This window comes from Calliphora vicina, chromosome 2 (genome assembly GCF_958450345.1).
Source record: "Calliphora vicina chromosome 2, idCalVici1.1, whole genome shotgun sequence".
Lineage (NCBI taxonomy): Eukaryota > Metazoa > Arthropoda > Insecta > Diptera > Calliphoridae > Calliphora > Calliphora vicina.
The window spans coordinates 3,139,728-3,158,319 of NC_088781.1; the positions used below are offsets into that span (position 1 = coordinate 3,139,728).

Below are 18,592 nucleotides of genomic sequence, written 5' to 3' on the forward strand. Positions count from 1 at the left end.
TTGTTTAATATAAATCCTATCTTATAAGTTGATCTCAAAGTAGTCACAAAATTAAACTCCTTCCTAATAGAAATCATTAGTAGACTTAGTAAAATTTATAACTTTTTACAAAAAACTTCATTAAAATGGCCACAAATGTAATTTCAATGCTACTTTTCACTATACCTCTCCCGCTTTCTCAACCCACATAACCCGCTATTAGTTTTTTTCATACATAAAAGTCTTAAATGCAAAAAACTATTAAAATTCCTTTATCTCCATTAAGTCTCCCAAATACATGCAAACTAAATATGTCGCACCCACACATTCACTCATACACAGGCACTGTGGCAAATAATATAAAATAAATATAAAAAATAAAAAATAAACTTTTAATAATTTTAATAATACTTATGTCTGTGGCTGTATGAATGTGTGTGTGTGAGTGTGCAAGTATGAGTATTTGTGTATGTAAATACATAAGAAGGATAAGAGCGAATGAAAAAACGACATCAGCAAACATTCCTGCAGTATCTTCTCTGTGCAAGCGAATTATGTTTGCGAATAAAAAGCGTTTTACTTGCTTAAATATTTTAACAAACATTTTATGAGTTTATTCACATGAATTTCATGGCAAACATTTTGTAACATTTTTATTTTATTTTTAAATATAATATTTTTTATTATTTTTTTTTTCATCTTCCTTTTTTTAAGTTTGTATTTTTTGTTATTTGTGTTATAAAAAAACCGCATATTTTAAAAATTTCATTAAAAACCTTGAATTTGCATTATTTTCAGTTCAGTTTTGTTGTTGTTGTTTTTTTTTCCAACGCAAATTCCTTTTTTTCTATATGACTGCATACGAATAAATTTATAATATTTTTTATATCTATATATGTACGTATGTAGTTTTTTACATTTGCTGTCTTTTTTATGCAAAATTTAATATCCGTTTATATTTGCAAATTAAATGCGATATTGAAATAAATGCAGTATTATATAATGTATGTATTTGTTGTAGTTTTTATCTCTTTGTTGTTGTGTAAAGTTTACGTTGTTGTTATAAAATTTATGGATATTAAGTTGGAAGTTATAAAAATTAAATTTTAAATAAACAAACAAAAAACATTAAACTAGGTTTATAAAAGTCAGAAAGGACCTATTTAAAAAAAAAATATCAACAATTTTATTTATAAATGGAAAAATAAATGCAAATATTTTATACGAATCAAATCAAAGTAACATTCAAGTTTTTGTAAAAAATATAAATTTCACTGCCCAGCACAGGTTTTGTCAACAATAAGTTATACAGTAAATCTTGCAGCATCACCTATTTAACTCCCAATAGTTGAGAACTAAAATTCGGGATTATCTGATAGCAAATAAAAGAATTTTAATAATAAGAACAATTCAATGCCATTTGGTGGCTATGGAAAGAGATTGTCGATCTTGAATTATATTTTTCCAAAATTTTGTACAACTGAAGATTGCTGATCTAAATTATTTAGTCAATGGATTCTTTCAACTATTGTAATATAACACCGTGTCAAAGGACTTAAATATGAGTGTTTCTTTGTATGGTCTCCACTTTCACATATATATCGATTTCTTATAAGGGGGATTTCATGTCAAGTGAACCAACTTTTTAAATCGATGTCTTCCGATCGGGATGAAATTTGCTCCAAGGATCTGTCGAGAACTCTCTGAGTTAGAGAGGGTCAAAATTTTACATTTTGGCCAAACAGATGTTTTTTTTTCATCCATGTAACTTCTTACCTATTATTCTTAGCAAAATGTTTAAATAGTTTAAATAACAATTTCTTCAATCTTTCGAAAAAATAAAAAATATAAAAATAAATGTTTTGTGTTAAAAGATTTATTTTCATATACTATATCCCACTTGCATCCCACTAAGTGACCAAAAATCTCTTAAAGGAATACACATAAGCTTTCTTTTGAGCAAAATAAATTTTAAAAAAGGATTTATTACGAAAAAAAAAATTTCAAAAACTGTATGTCTTGAGTTACAAAATATTTATTTTGATAGATATCCCACTCGCATCCCACTAAGCGACCAAAAAGGTCTTCAAGGAAAAGACCATTCTATTGAGCAACCAAAAAAATTAAAAAAGGACCCATTTTGAAAAAAGAATCAACAATGCTCTTGATTTTCCAAAAAATTTCTAAAATTGTAAGTTTTGAGTTACAAACATAAAATTCAAAAGAACTGCTTTGAGCTAGAGAAATTAATTTAATTTTTACAAGTTCATTATTTAATTTTTTACTGCCCCGATGTTTGTGAAATTATTACTCATCTTATTTCGTACTATTAGTGCTATCAGTGCTACATTTCTTTGCAAGTTTGATTTAATTTTTTTTCTTCATTCAAATAACTACAACTAAAGTAATAAATTTAAGTTTAGTAATAAAAACTACAAAGTGTAAATTTCCATTATATTTTGCATAACATCTGTTGAAATGAATACGTTTGCCTACAAACATTCAAACTATTATATTACCAACTTTTTTTTTTATTTTATATGTTGCTCAAGTTACATTTCATTTGGAAAATTGTGCGCGATTAAATTAAACAGACAATAATCATCAAGAAAATTAAGCACAAATGAATTAAAACTTAACAAACCAGCTTAACCAAGCCTTCGCATGCAATCATGACGTATTTCCGGCCAACATAAATAACAAGTATAAGCATGCACAGACACATCCAAATACACACAATGTGTGCAATGCACACAGTACGTACAAATACAAACATTTATACTTGAATTTGCCTAGAAAATAAAAAAAAAAACAAAAAATAACAAGAAAATGTATTCCAACAGGAAAACAAAGGCAACAATTTCAACTTATAATGACTTTTTGTGAACGTATGTGTGTACAATTTTACAATTTTGTACAATAAGTGTAAGAGTGTGTGAGTACTTTTCCATATGTATGCAAGTCGTAATGTTTTCTGCATAAAAACAAATTGATTTCTTTTTTCATTTGTTTTTTTTAACCATAATATAGTTGAGTTTACAAAAAAAGAACAAAAAAACCATAAAGCCAGAAAAATATGGACTACACAGGAAAAACCCAACAACAGCAAACGAACTAAAACTACTTAAAGCAGTTGTTTTGTTTGTATGCTTTACACTCTCTCATTCTCATGCTGTTTATTTTTTTATTTTTTTGTTGTGGAAATTGTATAATACAACAATAAACAGATTTACACTCAGGTTTTTCACACACTTACTAACATACATACGTAAATAATCGTATGTATACACTCACTGAGAGTAAGTGTGAGAGAGTAAACGAAGTGACCTGTTAGTCGATGTTGTGGGCCAGCCGAGGGAGTAGGATGTTAAGAAGGAGTAAACCAATTTAAAATAAACAACTAAAACAACTTTTATATACAACAACGACTTCACAGCATGAAATCTGTAGAGTCAAAAAAGAAGCTTTGAATGCAACAACAAAAAAACTCGCAAGCTAAATAAAATGTATGAATGTAAAAAAAGCGTTTGTTTTGACTTTCGTAAAGGTTTATTTTTAAAAGACAGACTGCAAGTGAAAAACTGTAGTTTGATTATACGAGTATTTCCACCATTTACAATTTCCGCAAATATTTAATTTTTTTTGCTAAAATTTTATAGGAAATAAGTTCAGCAACTTTGTATGTTTCATTCAAAGGCTTTTTTCTATATTTCACCATGATTGTTTTTTGAGTCTGGCTATATTTCAAATACTATATTCTGTAGAATTCGCCGTAGAGCACTTCTGTCAACACCGATTAGCATGAAAGCAGAGTAATCGATCGTTTTTTGTTTAATAAATTAAAGTTAAAAGGAATAAAACGGTGTTACATGTATATTAATACATCTTTATTTTATTTTACTTCTGAGAATACAGCTGTATACCCCTGGTGCGGTTTGAAATATTATTGAAATAAGTAAAACTTAAGCCTACATATCTAAGTATTTGAAATAGAAAAAATGTAAGAATATATTCTGTGGGTTTTATAAAAGAATGTATTAAAAAATTGGCTAATTGTCCCCTTTTATCCTACATGGCAAATGCCTTCAAAAATGTTTTTTTTTTAACCAACATTCTTCTTTAAAATAAAAATTTTAAATATTTTTATATAAAAAAAATTAAAAATAATTTTTTTTTCTTCAAAATTAAATTTTTTTTTTGGTTAATTTTATGGCAAATTATTTTTTTTTAATTTTTTTTAAAAAATAATATTTTTTAAATTTATTTATTCATGGTAAAGGTTATAAAAAGCAAGTTAGTTAATTTTACCCTTCACCATATATAGTAGTACGGTAATACCTCAAAAATATTTAATTTTTAACAAATGATACTGAAATAATTTATTTGCTTTAATTTAAATTTTACAAAAAATTCAAATAACTCAATTTTGAAGAATTTCTTCTGCAAAAAAAAAACTCTTAAGAAAATATTATTGTTTCCTTTAATCTGCAACATTAAGAGTTTTTTAATTTAATTTAAAACTACAAGTAGCACAGCTAAGTATACAAATTATGATGCTGACGATGATGCTGGTGGTGACATTTAGAGCAACTTGCTACCCTCGATTTTTCCTACATATAAAAAAGGATTTCATCTTTTTACAAGATTAATGAGTTTTAAATAGATTTATTTTTTTCTTTCACTCTCACTCTCTCTCTCTCTTGCTCTAAAATTGAACATTGTAGCTACTTCGCGTTAGGTCATAGAATGAAAAAAAAGTGAAAGAAAACTGTTGTGGAAAGAATAATGAAAATTATGCTGTAAGTGAAGCTAATTACAGTTGTTATCTTATTTTTCTAAAAGACTGAACATTCATGAGCCAACGTATGCAAATTAAATTAAAACAATTTCCAGCAAAAATGAGAAGAAAAAAATAATTATAAAACATAAAATACATAAAAGTAAAAACTAATTAAGGAAGTGGATTATAAAGATTTATACTAATATTAAAGTGGATAAGGAAAATAAGAAAAAAATCTGGGTATTAGAGTTGTAAAACTTACACTCACTCGTATATAAAAATAAGATTTATGCTGTAGAGAAATTACATTTCTTTTTTACATTTACCAGCCCAAAATCTTCCATCTTTAAGAGCACAGCTTATTTCAAGAACATGGTAAAATTTTGTTTATTTTTGTGCATATATATCAAAGAAATTTGAGTTGATTTCGTTTCTAAATTATGTTTAGTTTATTTACATAGATCTAAATAAATATTGTGCCAAACTTACTTTCTTTTAACTGCACAAATTATTAGTGAATAGAGGAATAGCAAATTTTACCTCCTTGTTTTGATTCTTTCTTGGAGTTTGGTCTAGTTTTACTTTTGGGTCTGCTACAAATTGCATGTCATTTGAAATGGAGTTGGCAGCAATAAAACTGTTTTCAAATGTTTATACTAATTAAACTGCAAACAACAACAACAAAAAGAAACAGCAACAGCTATTTTAATTAACTCAATAAAATAAACAAACAATAAACACACGGCATATTCTACAGTGTGGCAAAAAATAAATCGACAATTTAATTAAAACCGTAAATAAACTTTAAGTTTATATTCGGACTTTTAATTTTGTTAAGCTGCAATTAACAAGACAAAAATCCAACATTCAACAACCATTCAAAGAATCCCACCATAAAAGCTAAATCATTACGGGGGCAAAAAAATACACTTGTTTAATGAATGAAATTTATTAATTGTATTGCGACGTAAGACATGATATATCGAAATATAGTTGCCCCATTACAGCCTTTGTCTGTTACGATTGCCAGAAACACCTATTATATTTTTAAACATTTCCAGTGTTTGAATCTTCTACTTATCAATAATGTTGATAACACGCTGTTATTAATATTGTTTATAAATTTGACAATATTAACTGTTAAAGCAGCTAACATTAACATTAAAACTGCTAAAAGCTGTAGAAATAGAACATTACAGTTTTGCCCGCTAGATAATTCATGAAACTACTAGAAGATGACACCATGTATAAATAGTAAAAGCAAATTGCAGATCAATTGGTGTATTTAAATAAAGGGTTTTAAACTACTGAGTAGTGATTAATCCGGTTAACCGAAAAACCGGGTTTTCTTCGAAATCTCGTTTTTTTGCGAACCCGTTTATTTAAAATGTTGATTTTCGGTTAACAGGTTTATCCGGATTTTATCACCCGGTTTTTAAAATTTGGGACTAAAATTAATAAATCTCATGTTTTTGTGCATTTTTTATATTTATTGTATACACATTATTGGTCTGATTTGAAACCTAAATTGCTGATTTACAATCTCTTTAGATTAATATTTGTAAGAATTATAATGTTTCTAAATAGTAGAGGACGATGAGTTTTCTGAAAAACTTAGAATAAATTGCACATAATGAAACTATTAAAAATTAATTCTAAAGTTAAGCTAAATCTTAATAATGATTCATTATAAACTTAGTGATGATTTTACCAAACGTTAAATTGAATTTGATGTACATATCTTCTTTCAATAAATTTGACTTCATTAGTTTCTTTTGTTCTTAAACTTTTATTTTATTATTCATTTCGTTAGCTTAGTGTACAAAGTCCTTTTCAGAAATATTACAGGAGAGACAAAAAATGTTCTAAAAACCATTATTTGAAATATTTTTGAAATCTGATAATGGAGTTTTTTATAATGACAAATAATCACAGCTAAGAAGAAGTGCGTTTGCATCTTATAGGTCCTTTTTTGGGACTTGTAACATTTTCTGTTTCATATCAGAAATTCGAGGTGATAATAAATTTCAAAATTACCAAATTTATCAAAATTAATTAAAAAATTGATTTACATTTTTTGGTTGAAATTTAATGAATAAACCAATAATTAAAATAAGTATTATATATTTAGTAACATATTTATACTCCATTTGATTGAGATCATAATTTTGAAATTTATACAAAATAAAATGGACTTAGCACTTTTGTATATTTATAGTTATTTAATACTAACCATTCCTGACTACTATAAACTACAAATTTTAAAGCTGTGTATACTTTATAGTACATTTTATGTTTTCTACACATATATGATGGTTAAACGGTTTTTTCGATGTCGGTTAACCGAAAAACCGGGTTTCTAAAAAAGTCCAATTTTCGGTTAACCGACAAACCTGTTTTTTAAAAAGTCGGTTTTTTATAAACACTACTACTGTTAGCTTTTGTTTGCAATTAAATGAATACGGTTTATTTAAAGGAAATAAAATACCGTTTTTAAAAGGTAAAAACGTAACCATGTTATGTAAATTATTTAAAATGATCGATTAGCACTATAAACGAAAATTGTATATATTGCAACTTAAGATATTTTCGCAGTTAATGGTTGATACTATGTATATAAAACATTAATCATAAGCCGTGATATAAACATACATAAATATTTTAATGCCTATTCTAACAGATTTATGATATTTATATGAAATTTATATTTTTTTCTTTGTTTTACTGCTAATAAAAATTCATTAATAAATCTCGGTGTTTCTTTTTTTAAATTCTTGCATTCTGAGAAACCAAAGAAACAACAACAACTATTAATTACTGCGATTTAAACATACGAGTTCACCAAGACCACTGAATATTTCATGCATTTAAGGAGCGCGTAGTTGGTATATTTTTTTTCGTCATACGAAAAATCGTGACTCTTGACCATAACTGGGTTTTATGTCATCTTTTTAGCCACAATGCGTTTGTTTTAGCCTTCATACTCTATTGGCTTTTTATTTCAGAAATGACTGACCTACAAAATGTTGTTGCACACAGCGGTTGCTGCTTGATTGCATGCGTTTTTATTTTTTTCTTCCTTTTTCTCGTTAATGAAGTTTTGCCAAAAGCACGCTATTTCTATTTATAGTTGCTATTTTAAAGGAAAATATACTTACAAGTATTTTGTGTCAGTTGATGGTTTATTTGTGTTGGCAACATTTAAGGATTTGAACATGTACCTTTAGTGAAAATAAAACAAGGGTGTTAAATAGCAACAGGAATAGGGAATGTGAAATGAGTAGGATAATAGAAAAACTTGTATGATGCATTTTAAGTATGAGTCTTAAACATGAAAATTTCATTTGGTATAACAATTGCATTTTTAGATTTATTTAGCATGTGAAGAAAAGGGATTGTTTGTTGCCAGTTGGCAACAATTAAAAGCAACATGTTGTTTTTACTTTGTACCACAAATTGCTAAAAACTAATTAGTACAACAAATTTTCTCTCTCATTGTAATACCTCAAAAAGTATACAAAAAACTAACTTTAATAATAAAATAGTAACATTTCTAAGTAATTACAAAAAATAGAATTCCTTTTAGAACGAACTAGAACTACACAGTATGTTTTAATAGTTCAATAATTCTTTTCTCTTTATTTATTCATTGAGAATCAAAAAAATAATTCAATTGTAACGAATTAAATACAAAAATTAGATTACTGGTAATTGGAATCTTATACTTAATATAAGTAGATTTAGGATATGTTTTTAGGACAATCTCAGTATTTATCAAATAGTTAAATAAGAAATAAGTAAAAAATTTAGCAATCAATGCCAACTAAATAAATTCAGGAATTGATTTTACTATCGATTACTTAAAGTATTCCAATATAGTTATATATTTGTTTAAAGAAAAATGAAGCTATGAAACTTTTACGATACTTTCGTTTGGCAACTTTTATACAAATTTATGAATCTCTTTTTTTTGGGGAGGGGGAACAAATGAAGAAATTTTGAAATTTCCAGAACATTACATGCAATTTTTTATAGTTTTGACTAGCAGCCACAAAAAAGTATTAATATTTCTACTCATATACATCGAGTACACCTACACATATGCATGTTTTGTACAAGTACATTGTTAAATATACATAAAAACACCCACACATAAAAGCAAGACTTATTTTATCGTCAGATTTTTTTCTACACAATTTCTGGTTGAAAATCTTCAATTATGCCACATGTATAGAGCACATATGTATGTATGTACGTAGTAACAAATATCTAGTATATGCTAACGTTGTTGTTTCAAAATCATTCTTAGTAAGTATCAACAAAGTACAACAGTCTATGAAAAAGAAAACCCAAAACATATATGTGTGCAGAGAAAAATGTAACAAGACTAGCGGAAAAAATGGAAAATGTATATTTTTCCAAAAAATACAAAAAAAAAATATTAAATAGAACAAACTATATAAAGTTTCTTTTTTTTAGAAATCTATATGTATGAGTATATAAGCCAAATATTTTGCGACATTACACATGATACAATCTCCAAAATAAGAAAAAAAATACTAGAAACAGGAAACTAACAGAAACATTGCAACAATATACATGTGTTTGTTATTGATATAATGAAAACCAACACAACCAGCCACTGAAACCACCACACTCTCTACACCAGATGTTGTTGGTCTTTGTAGCTGAAATAGAAATTGAATACTAGATACAACTGAAACGATTTGTTAAAGAGTTTCTCTGTCGCTCTATCAATGGCTTTTAACTAAAATTTATCGTTAAAAAGGAAATTGGCAAAAATCTTAATTAATTAAGTAGAATACTGAAATATTTAAAAGTATAATCATTTTATTTTAATAAAAAAAAAATCTTGTTTGAAAAGCTATATGAAGAAAATGTACATATTTTATGAAATTAGAGCAAATGGTGAAATATTAAAGTCTATCATTTCATAATTTATTTGTAATTAGTAAATATTGTAGCAATTATGAGGATAAATAAAAGCATTTTAAAATTGTAACAACTCGTTATTTATTCAAATTTACACAACAACAGTTTAAATAGTCTATATGTGTTTTAATACACACACACGTTTATGATTCACAATAATACACACACTTAAATTACACTTTATAATGTACAAGAAACTTTATAACTAGTAGCTTCATGATAGTTCTTAACGGACAAAACTAGAGTATTCGAATTCTAGAGCTTTTAACAGCTTCAATGTTAAACATTAAGTGTTGCCAACTTACAATCAATGCTAATAACTGCGTGCTATCAACATTGTTGATAAGTTTGATTTTTATTTCTTATAAATAAAAATAAATAAAAGCAGCTGATTCATCAAATGTACAATAAATGCAAGTTTGCAAGTCTAAATTGTCGCGCAAACTTATCGGAGTTGTGCAATCGAATTTCTATACATTTTTTGACAGTTCGTTTGCGAGAGTGTAAATGCACAGATTGCAGAATTTACGAGGCATTTAAGCGTTTACATAAGGACCCTTATTGGTTCTATGCTTTATGTTTTGTCAAATTTATATGGTTATTATCACCTTCAGAACTACTTTCAAAAAACCTCAGAACTAATTCACGAGAATCTCTACAGAAAAACACACCTTTGTAACCGCTCTAGAACTGGTGATCTCATCACTGATTTTTTAGAATAATCTATCACCACTTCCAAAGTACTAGTTCTTAGAAAAGTCTGTAGAACGACTTTAGAATGTTTCAAACGTTTAATTAATGAATCTGAATTAATTCTTATTGAACCCATTCTGGAACTAGTTACTTTAGCAGAAGTTCTAAACATTTTCCGCTGCCAATCAACAACATCAGTTTATGATAATTATTAGGTTACTAATAAATTAATATTTATTACAGCGACCTCCTTGAAATGCAGCCGCAGTGAAATAAAAATAATAATGCGCCTATCCACCACCAGAGGCTTTCTCCACCTTTCCTTCTCGAATATATCCCATTTCCAAAGAAAGTAACATAATTAATATACAGGCATTAATTGCCTAAGTTTTACTTCTCTTAAAAATAAAATATAGGAAATTGGTAACTCAAATCAAAGTAAGATAATATTAAAACCTAATTCGCAACCTATACAACTATTCCTAACAACTTCAACATATTTCAAAAGCGAGTTAGACTTTTGAGATTTTTATTTTAGTTGCTATTGTAATATGTATGTATTGCTATAAAATGGAGCATTTAAAATTACACATCGAAGTAAGTTTTAGATACAAAACAAATATCCACTAAACATTTTTTCTCACTGAAATTTTTCAATCTAATAGTTTCAACAAACAAAAACAAACTTGACCAATTAAAAAAAAAAATTTAAAAAAAATTGAATAGGTTTTGAGTTTTTCATTGCTATGCTCCTTTTATCCTTTTATCATTTTAACTTTTTTTATTTTAAATTAAAATCTGGCGTTTGAAATTAAACAAGTACCAGTTGCCCTTTACTATCACCAACATATTTTGACTACAACTAAGTAGTTTTGTATTTTACTAAGTTTTACCCAAAAAAAAAAAATGAAGCCATTCTTTTTTAATCCAGCATGTATTCAGTTTAAATCTTGTCGACAGTTACAGTTTTTATATTTCGAATACTACTACTGTTTTGTATTTTAATTGTAGTATTTAGCAAGTAATACTAGCACTCTACACCCTTTCCCGCATTTAACAACTTTTTACCTTCATTCGTAAACAACTAACTAACGAACTAACTACATTCATACATGTGTACATTAGGGTGGCCCTAATCTAAAAAAAATGTTGTGGATGTTCCCAACTAAAATAAAAGTTCAATGTCATATCGGGTAACTTCAAAAATTAAAGAACTTTTGTATTTCTCTGCGTGAAATTTATCTTTCCTCCATACAAACCAGGGCCATCCTAATGTGCATTTGTATATCGTGTGAAAATTTTATGAAAGCAATTAAAGTGTTTACGGTTACATGGCTGTTTGCCTTATACACTTTTATACACAAAATCATACTCTCTCAAACCGCTCTCACTCAAACTCTTTTATACTTACTCATCCTTACAAATACATGTGAATAAATACACGTAACGGAAAGAGCAACATCATCTTTTTGTATGTATTATGATATAAAAAATGTAAACAAAACCAAAACTAAAGGGGAATGGTAATGGGAGGGGCAAATGGTGTTGTTAGGGAATTTACTACCATAAAAAATTGGTTCAGCAAACAACTACAAAATACAACTATCAGTAACTTAAACACACGCATTCACACACTCAGATATTTCCCAGCAAAACATTAAATCGGGCATTTGAAAAATTCATTCATTTCTCTCTGGTTGCAGAAAAATCTATTATTCTGCAGTTGTACTCAAACTTTGTTGAAAGATATTTATTTCAAATAATTTTAATTTTGAGTTAAATCGTACATGTTTGCTGGGCTATGCACTAAATATAAAATCATTTAGTTTTTCAATGTATGATGCACCCACACTACTTACTTACTTACAAACACATTGATGCCTTGATAATATGATATTTACTATTTACAACTATGATATGATGAGGGTATGAATACCTTTTTTTCTTTTTACATACTACAACTTTACTCGTACAAGTGCTGTATACCTTTTTATGTATTTATTTATTTTTTTTGTTTGGTACTTGTAGTTTTTGTTGCAGATACTACAAGATCCTATAAATGAATTTCGTACCTGTTTGTGCGGGTGTGCATGTTTGAAAAATCGAAAGAAAAAATGTGTAAAAAATACGAAACAAACGAATGGTGTTGATGTTGATTAATGCGTGTTTTTAAACTTCAAAAATGTTGTACTGTTTGAAGCTATACAGACATATGTATTTTTTTTTTGCATAAACAATTTTATTAATAGTTTTATATTTGTAAAAATAATATTTTTATTGTTAAACATTGTTTCTGTTCTTTTTCGTTACAGATACTAATGTTAAACACATTTGAACAAATTGATCATAAAGTAAGTAAACATCTTTTTTAAATATAAAAAAAAATATGCTGAGGAATATTTAAAATATTGAGTTAGAGGCTACATTTTTATTAAATTAATGGCTTTGGACACTAAAATTTATGAGGAAATATAAGAAAGCCAATGACTTTACTTCCTAAAAAGAAATTCAAATTATATGTACCTAATGGTTTAAATGCTGAATTTAACATTTCAAATATTTAGGTTACTATAATAAGGCAACAGTGGCGTTAGACATATTGTCAAACACCTGACATCAACATTTAATTAATAATTAAAAGAAATAATTTAACAAATATTATAATAGATTATAAATCCTTGCACAAGTCAAGTAAATATGTTCAGGAATAATAACAAACAGCAAAAAAAACAATTAATTTAAATGAAATATTTCTATAAATAAAATAATTTGAAATGTAAGTTATTTCTCAACATTAAATATGTTCTCATACGATTTGCCATAAACCATAAATAAACACATACTCACATAAGCAGCCATAAACAAACACATACATATTTATTACTTTTATTTAAGCAAATATTTGTATTAAGATTTTAATAGAAAAATTAATAAACTTTAAGAAATGAACATGAAAATCACCAACATCAATTTCATCCTCATCATCCATCGTCTTTATAGAAAATTTAGACATACAAAATGCCTGTGTATATGAATGAATATGAATGTTTCATTTTGTGTGCAAATTATTACATTAGTATACATTAGACATGTCCTTCAAAAGTAGATTTGCTTTGGATAGGTCCTAAAACTAACGATATTGTAAATTTTGAATTCAACCCGATAACTAGAACCCAATTCTGTTTCTTGGAATCCCCAGAGTGCGGAAATACGTAGAATTTTTCTCGATCATACCATTTTTGTGAAATCACTACTTCAAAACATCATAAGTATTTTCTTTTGAAACTAATTTGCTAACTAATTTTTTAAACAGAAAAATATTTGTAAAAATTGTTGATAAGTTTAATTTTTGAATTTGAGCTTAAAATACCAAGGGTGTGCTGAGCCACAATGCCCCGAATTGGGGCACCTATTGTATATCAAAAATTAAAAATGATGCCAAATTTTTGTTCTAGATTCGATTTGAAAGATTTTTATATATGTGGAATCTACTAGAAGAGATCTACAAAAAATTATTGCTATAGCTATATATTATCTATTATAGTTTACGAGTTATTCGCATTTGAATATTAAAATTTTAGTTTTTTTTTACCTAACTGCGTTTTTTCTAATAACGGATCCAAAACTTTTCCGATTTTCTTGACTATAGTATTTACATTAATTCTAACTTTACAGAAACTACTATAACATTTCAGGAAATATTACAAAAGCAAAATAATATCAAATTTCATATTATAGCGTGGTCCAGAGCCTTCCGAAATTTCAAATTTAGATAAAATTTTCTCTAATCGCTGCTTTCAAAAAACTAAAACCACTTTTCTGTGCCCCAATATGTTCTTAAATATTTTGCAAAGGGAATTTATAGCCCGGACCTCGGTACCGTCAACAGAATCAAAAAAACTAAAAAAATACAATTTTTGTGATTTTTGAAAAAAAAAATTTTGGGAATTGCGGGATTGTCATTAACAATTCACAAATTTCTTTTTTGAATCCTTGCATTTCCATATTTTTCTTTTTTATTCCCATATTTTTGAAAAAAATCTTCTATGAATTTTTTAATTCTTAAAAATGTTTTTGAGAACAATACACAATCATATTTAATCATGTTTAAGTTTAAAAAAAATAATTTTTATAAACAAATGGAGAAAATAAAATTATGTTATATTTTTTTGAAAAGAAGACACAATTTCCTTCACTCTGATGTATAATATATATATCTTCTATTTAACACTAGTCTCATTAATGGCTTCAAAATACATAATTCATAGTAATTAGCTTCATCTTGTAGTGTTCTCCAATATTTGGTAAAGCAGCAGTCGGGCAAGGCAATACAAAACAATATTTTACAAAACGGAAAACAGAAATTTTCTTCACGATCTACTATCCATAAAATTCGTTCGTTAACATGAGTAAACATGAGTAAACTAGTAGGTTTTGCTATGCTCAGTGAAATTACTACTTTAGATTAGAAGTGTAATTTTCCCTAAACGATAAGATTTACTTCAAACGTTTAAAAAATATTATTTAAACGGGATAATGTTCAAATGTAGTACCATTAATATTAATATATTAAAATAATTTTAAAACATTCAATCGACACTCAACATTCACATTTTGCAATAGTTAGTTTAAGCGCATAATGGTCATCCAAAGCAAATCTATTTTTTAAGGACATGTCTAATGAACATGCTGTCCAAAGGATGTATTTGCATGTGTATGTGTTTGCAACAGTACGTGTGTAGTTGTAGTATAGAGTATAAGGAGACTTGTGTAAATACAAAAATAGATAAAACTGAGGAGACGAAAAAGAAAATGTTCATAATATTTTGAAATTTAAACTGCTTGCAACAGATTGCTTTAAATGCCTGCTGGCCAAACACAGTAAAATATACTGTATATGTAATACATATACGTGTCTATACAGATCTACTTACTTACTTGCTTACTTATGTATTCATGTTTGGAATGTTTGTGTATTATACTAAGGTGGTTATATAGAAAAATATATTTATATAAGTATGTATGTTTATACTTAGTATATATTTAATATAGATATGCTAATATATTTATATGATTGAATGTTTGCAGGGAGATAAATAATATGTTGCACATGGTAAAATAATATCACAATATTACTGAAATTTCGTTGTACTTAAATGTTGTGCTCAAAATTTAACCAATTAACTAAGAAAGACAGAAAGTCAACTGATAAAAATACATTATAAATTTTACTATTCCTTTTAAAATCAAAAAAAAAAATATATGCAATTGAGCTTAAGAAAAAATGTGCTTAACATACATTTCAAAACTAGTCCTTTTCATCCAGTGTCTCACTCTTTTCGTGCTACACTGTATAAGTAGAATTTGAAACATAAGTAAGAAAGTTTAAGAAGAATCGTAAGTGGAATATAATAATCTTACCATACTACATGTGCCAAACAAGAATATTATAATCTTAAATATGTAGCAAAAACATATAAATATATAATAGAGTGACTCAGATTGTATGGAGAAAATAAGCCTTGATGATGTGTTTCAAAATATTTTAGGTTTAGTGGTAACCGTTCGTGGGCTGGACCAAAAACGTCTTTAATTTATCTAGTATCTAGTAAATTTTGAAATATTTGAAATTACTAACTTATATACCGTTAGATGGGACTTGAAATGGCTTTTCAAATGATAACACATATGTATATGTTGTCTTGGAGGATATTTTTAACGGTTATCGCTAGACCCAAATTATTCTGGGAAACATTATAAAACAAATCAAGATTTATTTGGAGAGGTTTAATAAAATCAGTTTTTTCTGTGAGTCAGTCTAATATGTATGTATTTGTATTATGATGTTTATATACATATGTATGTATGTATTTTGTATCTCTGTTTTATCTAGCAGTATTATTGTAAATATTTGTGTATATGACCATTGCACAGATTTAAAATATTGATTTTTTCTCTTTCACTGAAACATAACAGTTGATGTTGATTTGGACATAAAATCCAGCTTTTAAACATTCTTAATTAACATGCTCGTCATGTAAATAAGTACGTAAATAGGTTTATCTATACATATGTATATACACCCACAATACAATACTTATACATAAATAAATGATAGTAATGATGTACAAACTCTTACATGTAAGTCTATGCGACAGTGTGTACGATAACGGTCTAAGTCAAGTAATGTAAAAATTGTTTTCAAAACAAAGATATTTGAATAATCTTATTGTTTCAAAACAGGGACTGCAACATAATTATATGAAACTTTGAGACGTGTTTTAATATTCTTATCAAATATTATAAAAGTTTTTCAAAGGTAGAAAAGTGTTTAATTAAATCGTATAATCCATGTGTTAGAAGAAATGATTTAGCTCGCATATATATATAGTGAGATTTGTAGTCTAAACTTTATGAGTTATATGGAATTTTATTACATCAGATTTATCTGAGATAGATAGATTCTTGTAATCAACATTTTAATATAAACAGTTTAAAAAACCGAAGTCGAGGATAAACCTGATATATTAGATTCAGCACATTGTTTTTAGAAAAAATTTTGCAGAAACATCTTTATGGAAAAATATGTTGCAAAATATAAACATCTTTATAGAAACAAATGTTTGAGCAACATGTTTATAGAAAAATATATTGCAGCTGGATTTTTAATGAAAATTATGTTGCAGCAACATGTTTATAGAAAAAAAAATATTTCAGTAACATGTTTATAGAAGAATATGTTGCAGGTAAATGTTTATAGAAAATTATGTTGCAGCAACATGTTTATATAAAAATATGTTACAGCAACAACTTTATAAAAAAGATATGTTGCAGCTGTACGTTTAATGAAAATTATGTTACAGCACCATTTTTATAGTAAAAAATATTTCAGCAACATTTTTACAGAAAAAATATCTTGCAGCAACGTGTTTATTGAAAAAAAATGTTTCAGCAACTTGTTTATAGAAAAAAATGTTTCAGCAACATGTTTATAGAAAAAAATCTTGCAGCTACATGTTTATATAAAAAATGTTTCAGCAACATTTTTGTAGATAAAAATGTTTCAGCTACATGATAAAAAAAAAATCCTGCAGCAACATGTTTATAGAAAAAAGTGTTTCTGCAACATGTTTATAGAAAAAAATCTTCCAGCTACATGTTTATATAAAAAATGTTTCAGAACATATTTATAGAAAAATATGTTTCAGCTACATTATAATAAAAAAAAATCCTGCAGCAACATGTTTATTTAAAAAATGTTTCATTCAGCAAAATGTTTCTGCAACATGTTTATAGAAAAAAATGTCTAAGCTACATGTTATCCATAATTTGTATTTATGTTACTAAAACATTGTATACACTTAATTAATTGTTCCATATTTTGAGTTGAATGGAAATGTCTAAAAAGTCTAAAGAGAGTATTTCCTTGAGAAATATTTTCGAAGTTTATTTTAGCGTAACAAATATAACTTAGATCACTATCACAATAGCTACCACAAATATAATTTCCTTCATGTAATATAAAATCAAAGGCTGATGGAAAAACTACATTTATAATATGTATATTTGCAAAGATTACTTAGACTAATACGTACATATACAACAGACAATACCAACAAAGTCATGTCAGCAAATAAAGAAATGTAACAACACACGTATACATAGGTTTACATAAAAATATATGTAAATATTTTTAGATACACATATAAACGGAATAAAGTGAAGATCAGAAGCTTCCGCCACTTTTTAATGTTTCAGAAATAATACCTTGTAAATTATAGTAAAACAAAATAGTTTAATTATATTACTGGAAAAATGTATAAATAAATAACATTTTATTAATTCATATGAAGGAGTAGTTATATACTTGCCAAATTATATACAACAAAAGCAATGTTGTCTTTTGCTCATCACTGTTTATTTATTTATATGTATCTATGTACATATATTATCTACATTAGAATATATACAGCATACATATATGCTTATATGTATTACTTTATTTTATCTGTCATTTGGTTATTTGAATGTCTTGTTAGGTTTTATGTTTGTTAATATGAAATTTTCCTTGAATTTCTTCAATATCTAAAGTTTTTTTTTTTCATTGGTTTATAATTAAAAACCTTTTTAATAGATATTAGTTTTGTTTGGTCATGTTGGACATCAACTGGAACATTTTTAATGTAT

At 26.7% G+C, this 18,592-nt stretch overlaps 1 protein-coding gene across 1 annotated transcript in view; it reads left to right on the forward strand.

Moving 5' to 3' along the window:
* Tmtc2 (Transmembrane O-mannosyltransferase targeting cadherins 2) overlaps positions 1-18,592 on the forward strand; it is a 136,604-nt gene that overhangs the window by 33,059 nt on the left and 84,953 nt on the right. Inside the window, exon 2 of the mRNA XM_065501639.1 lies at positions 12,718-12,756. The gene's annotated coding sequence lies outside the window, so the exon portion shown is untranslated. The remainder of the gene's footprint in view (positions 1-12,717; positions 12,757-18,592) is intronic.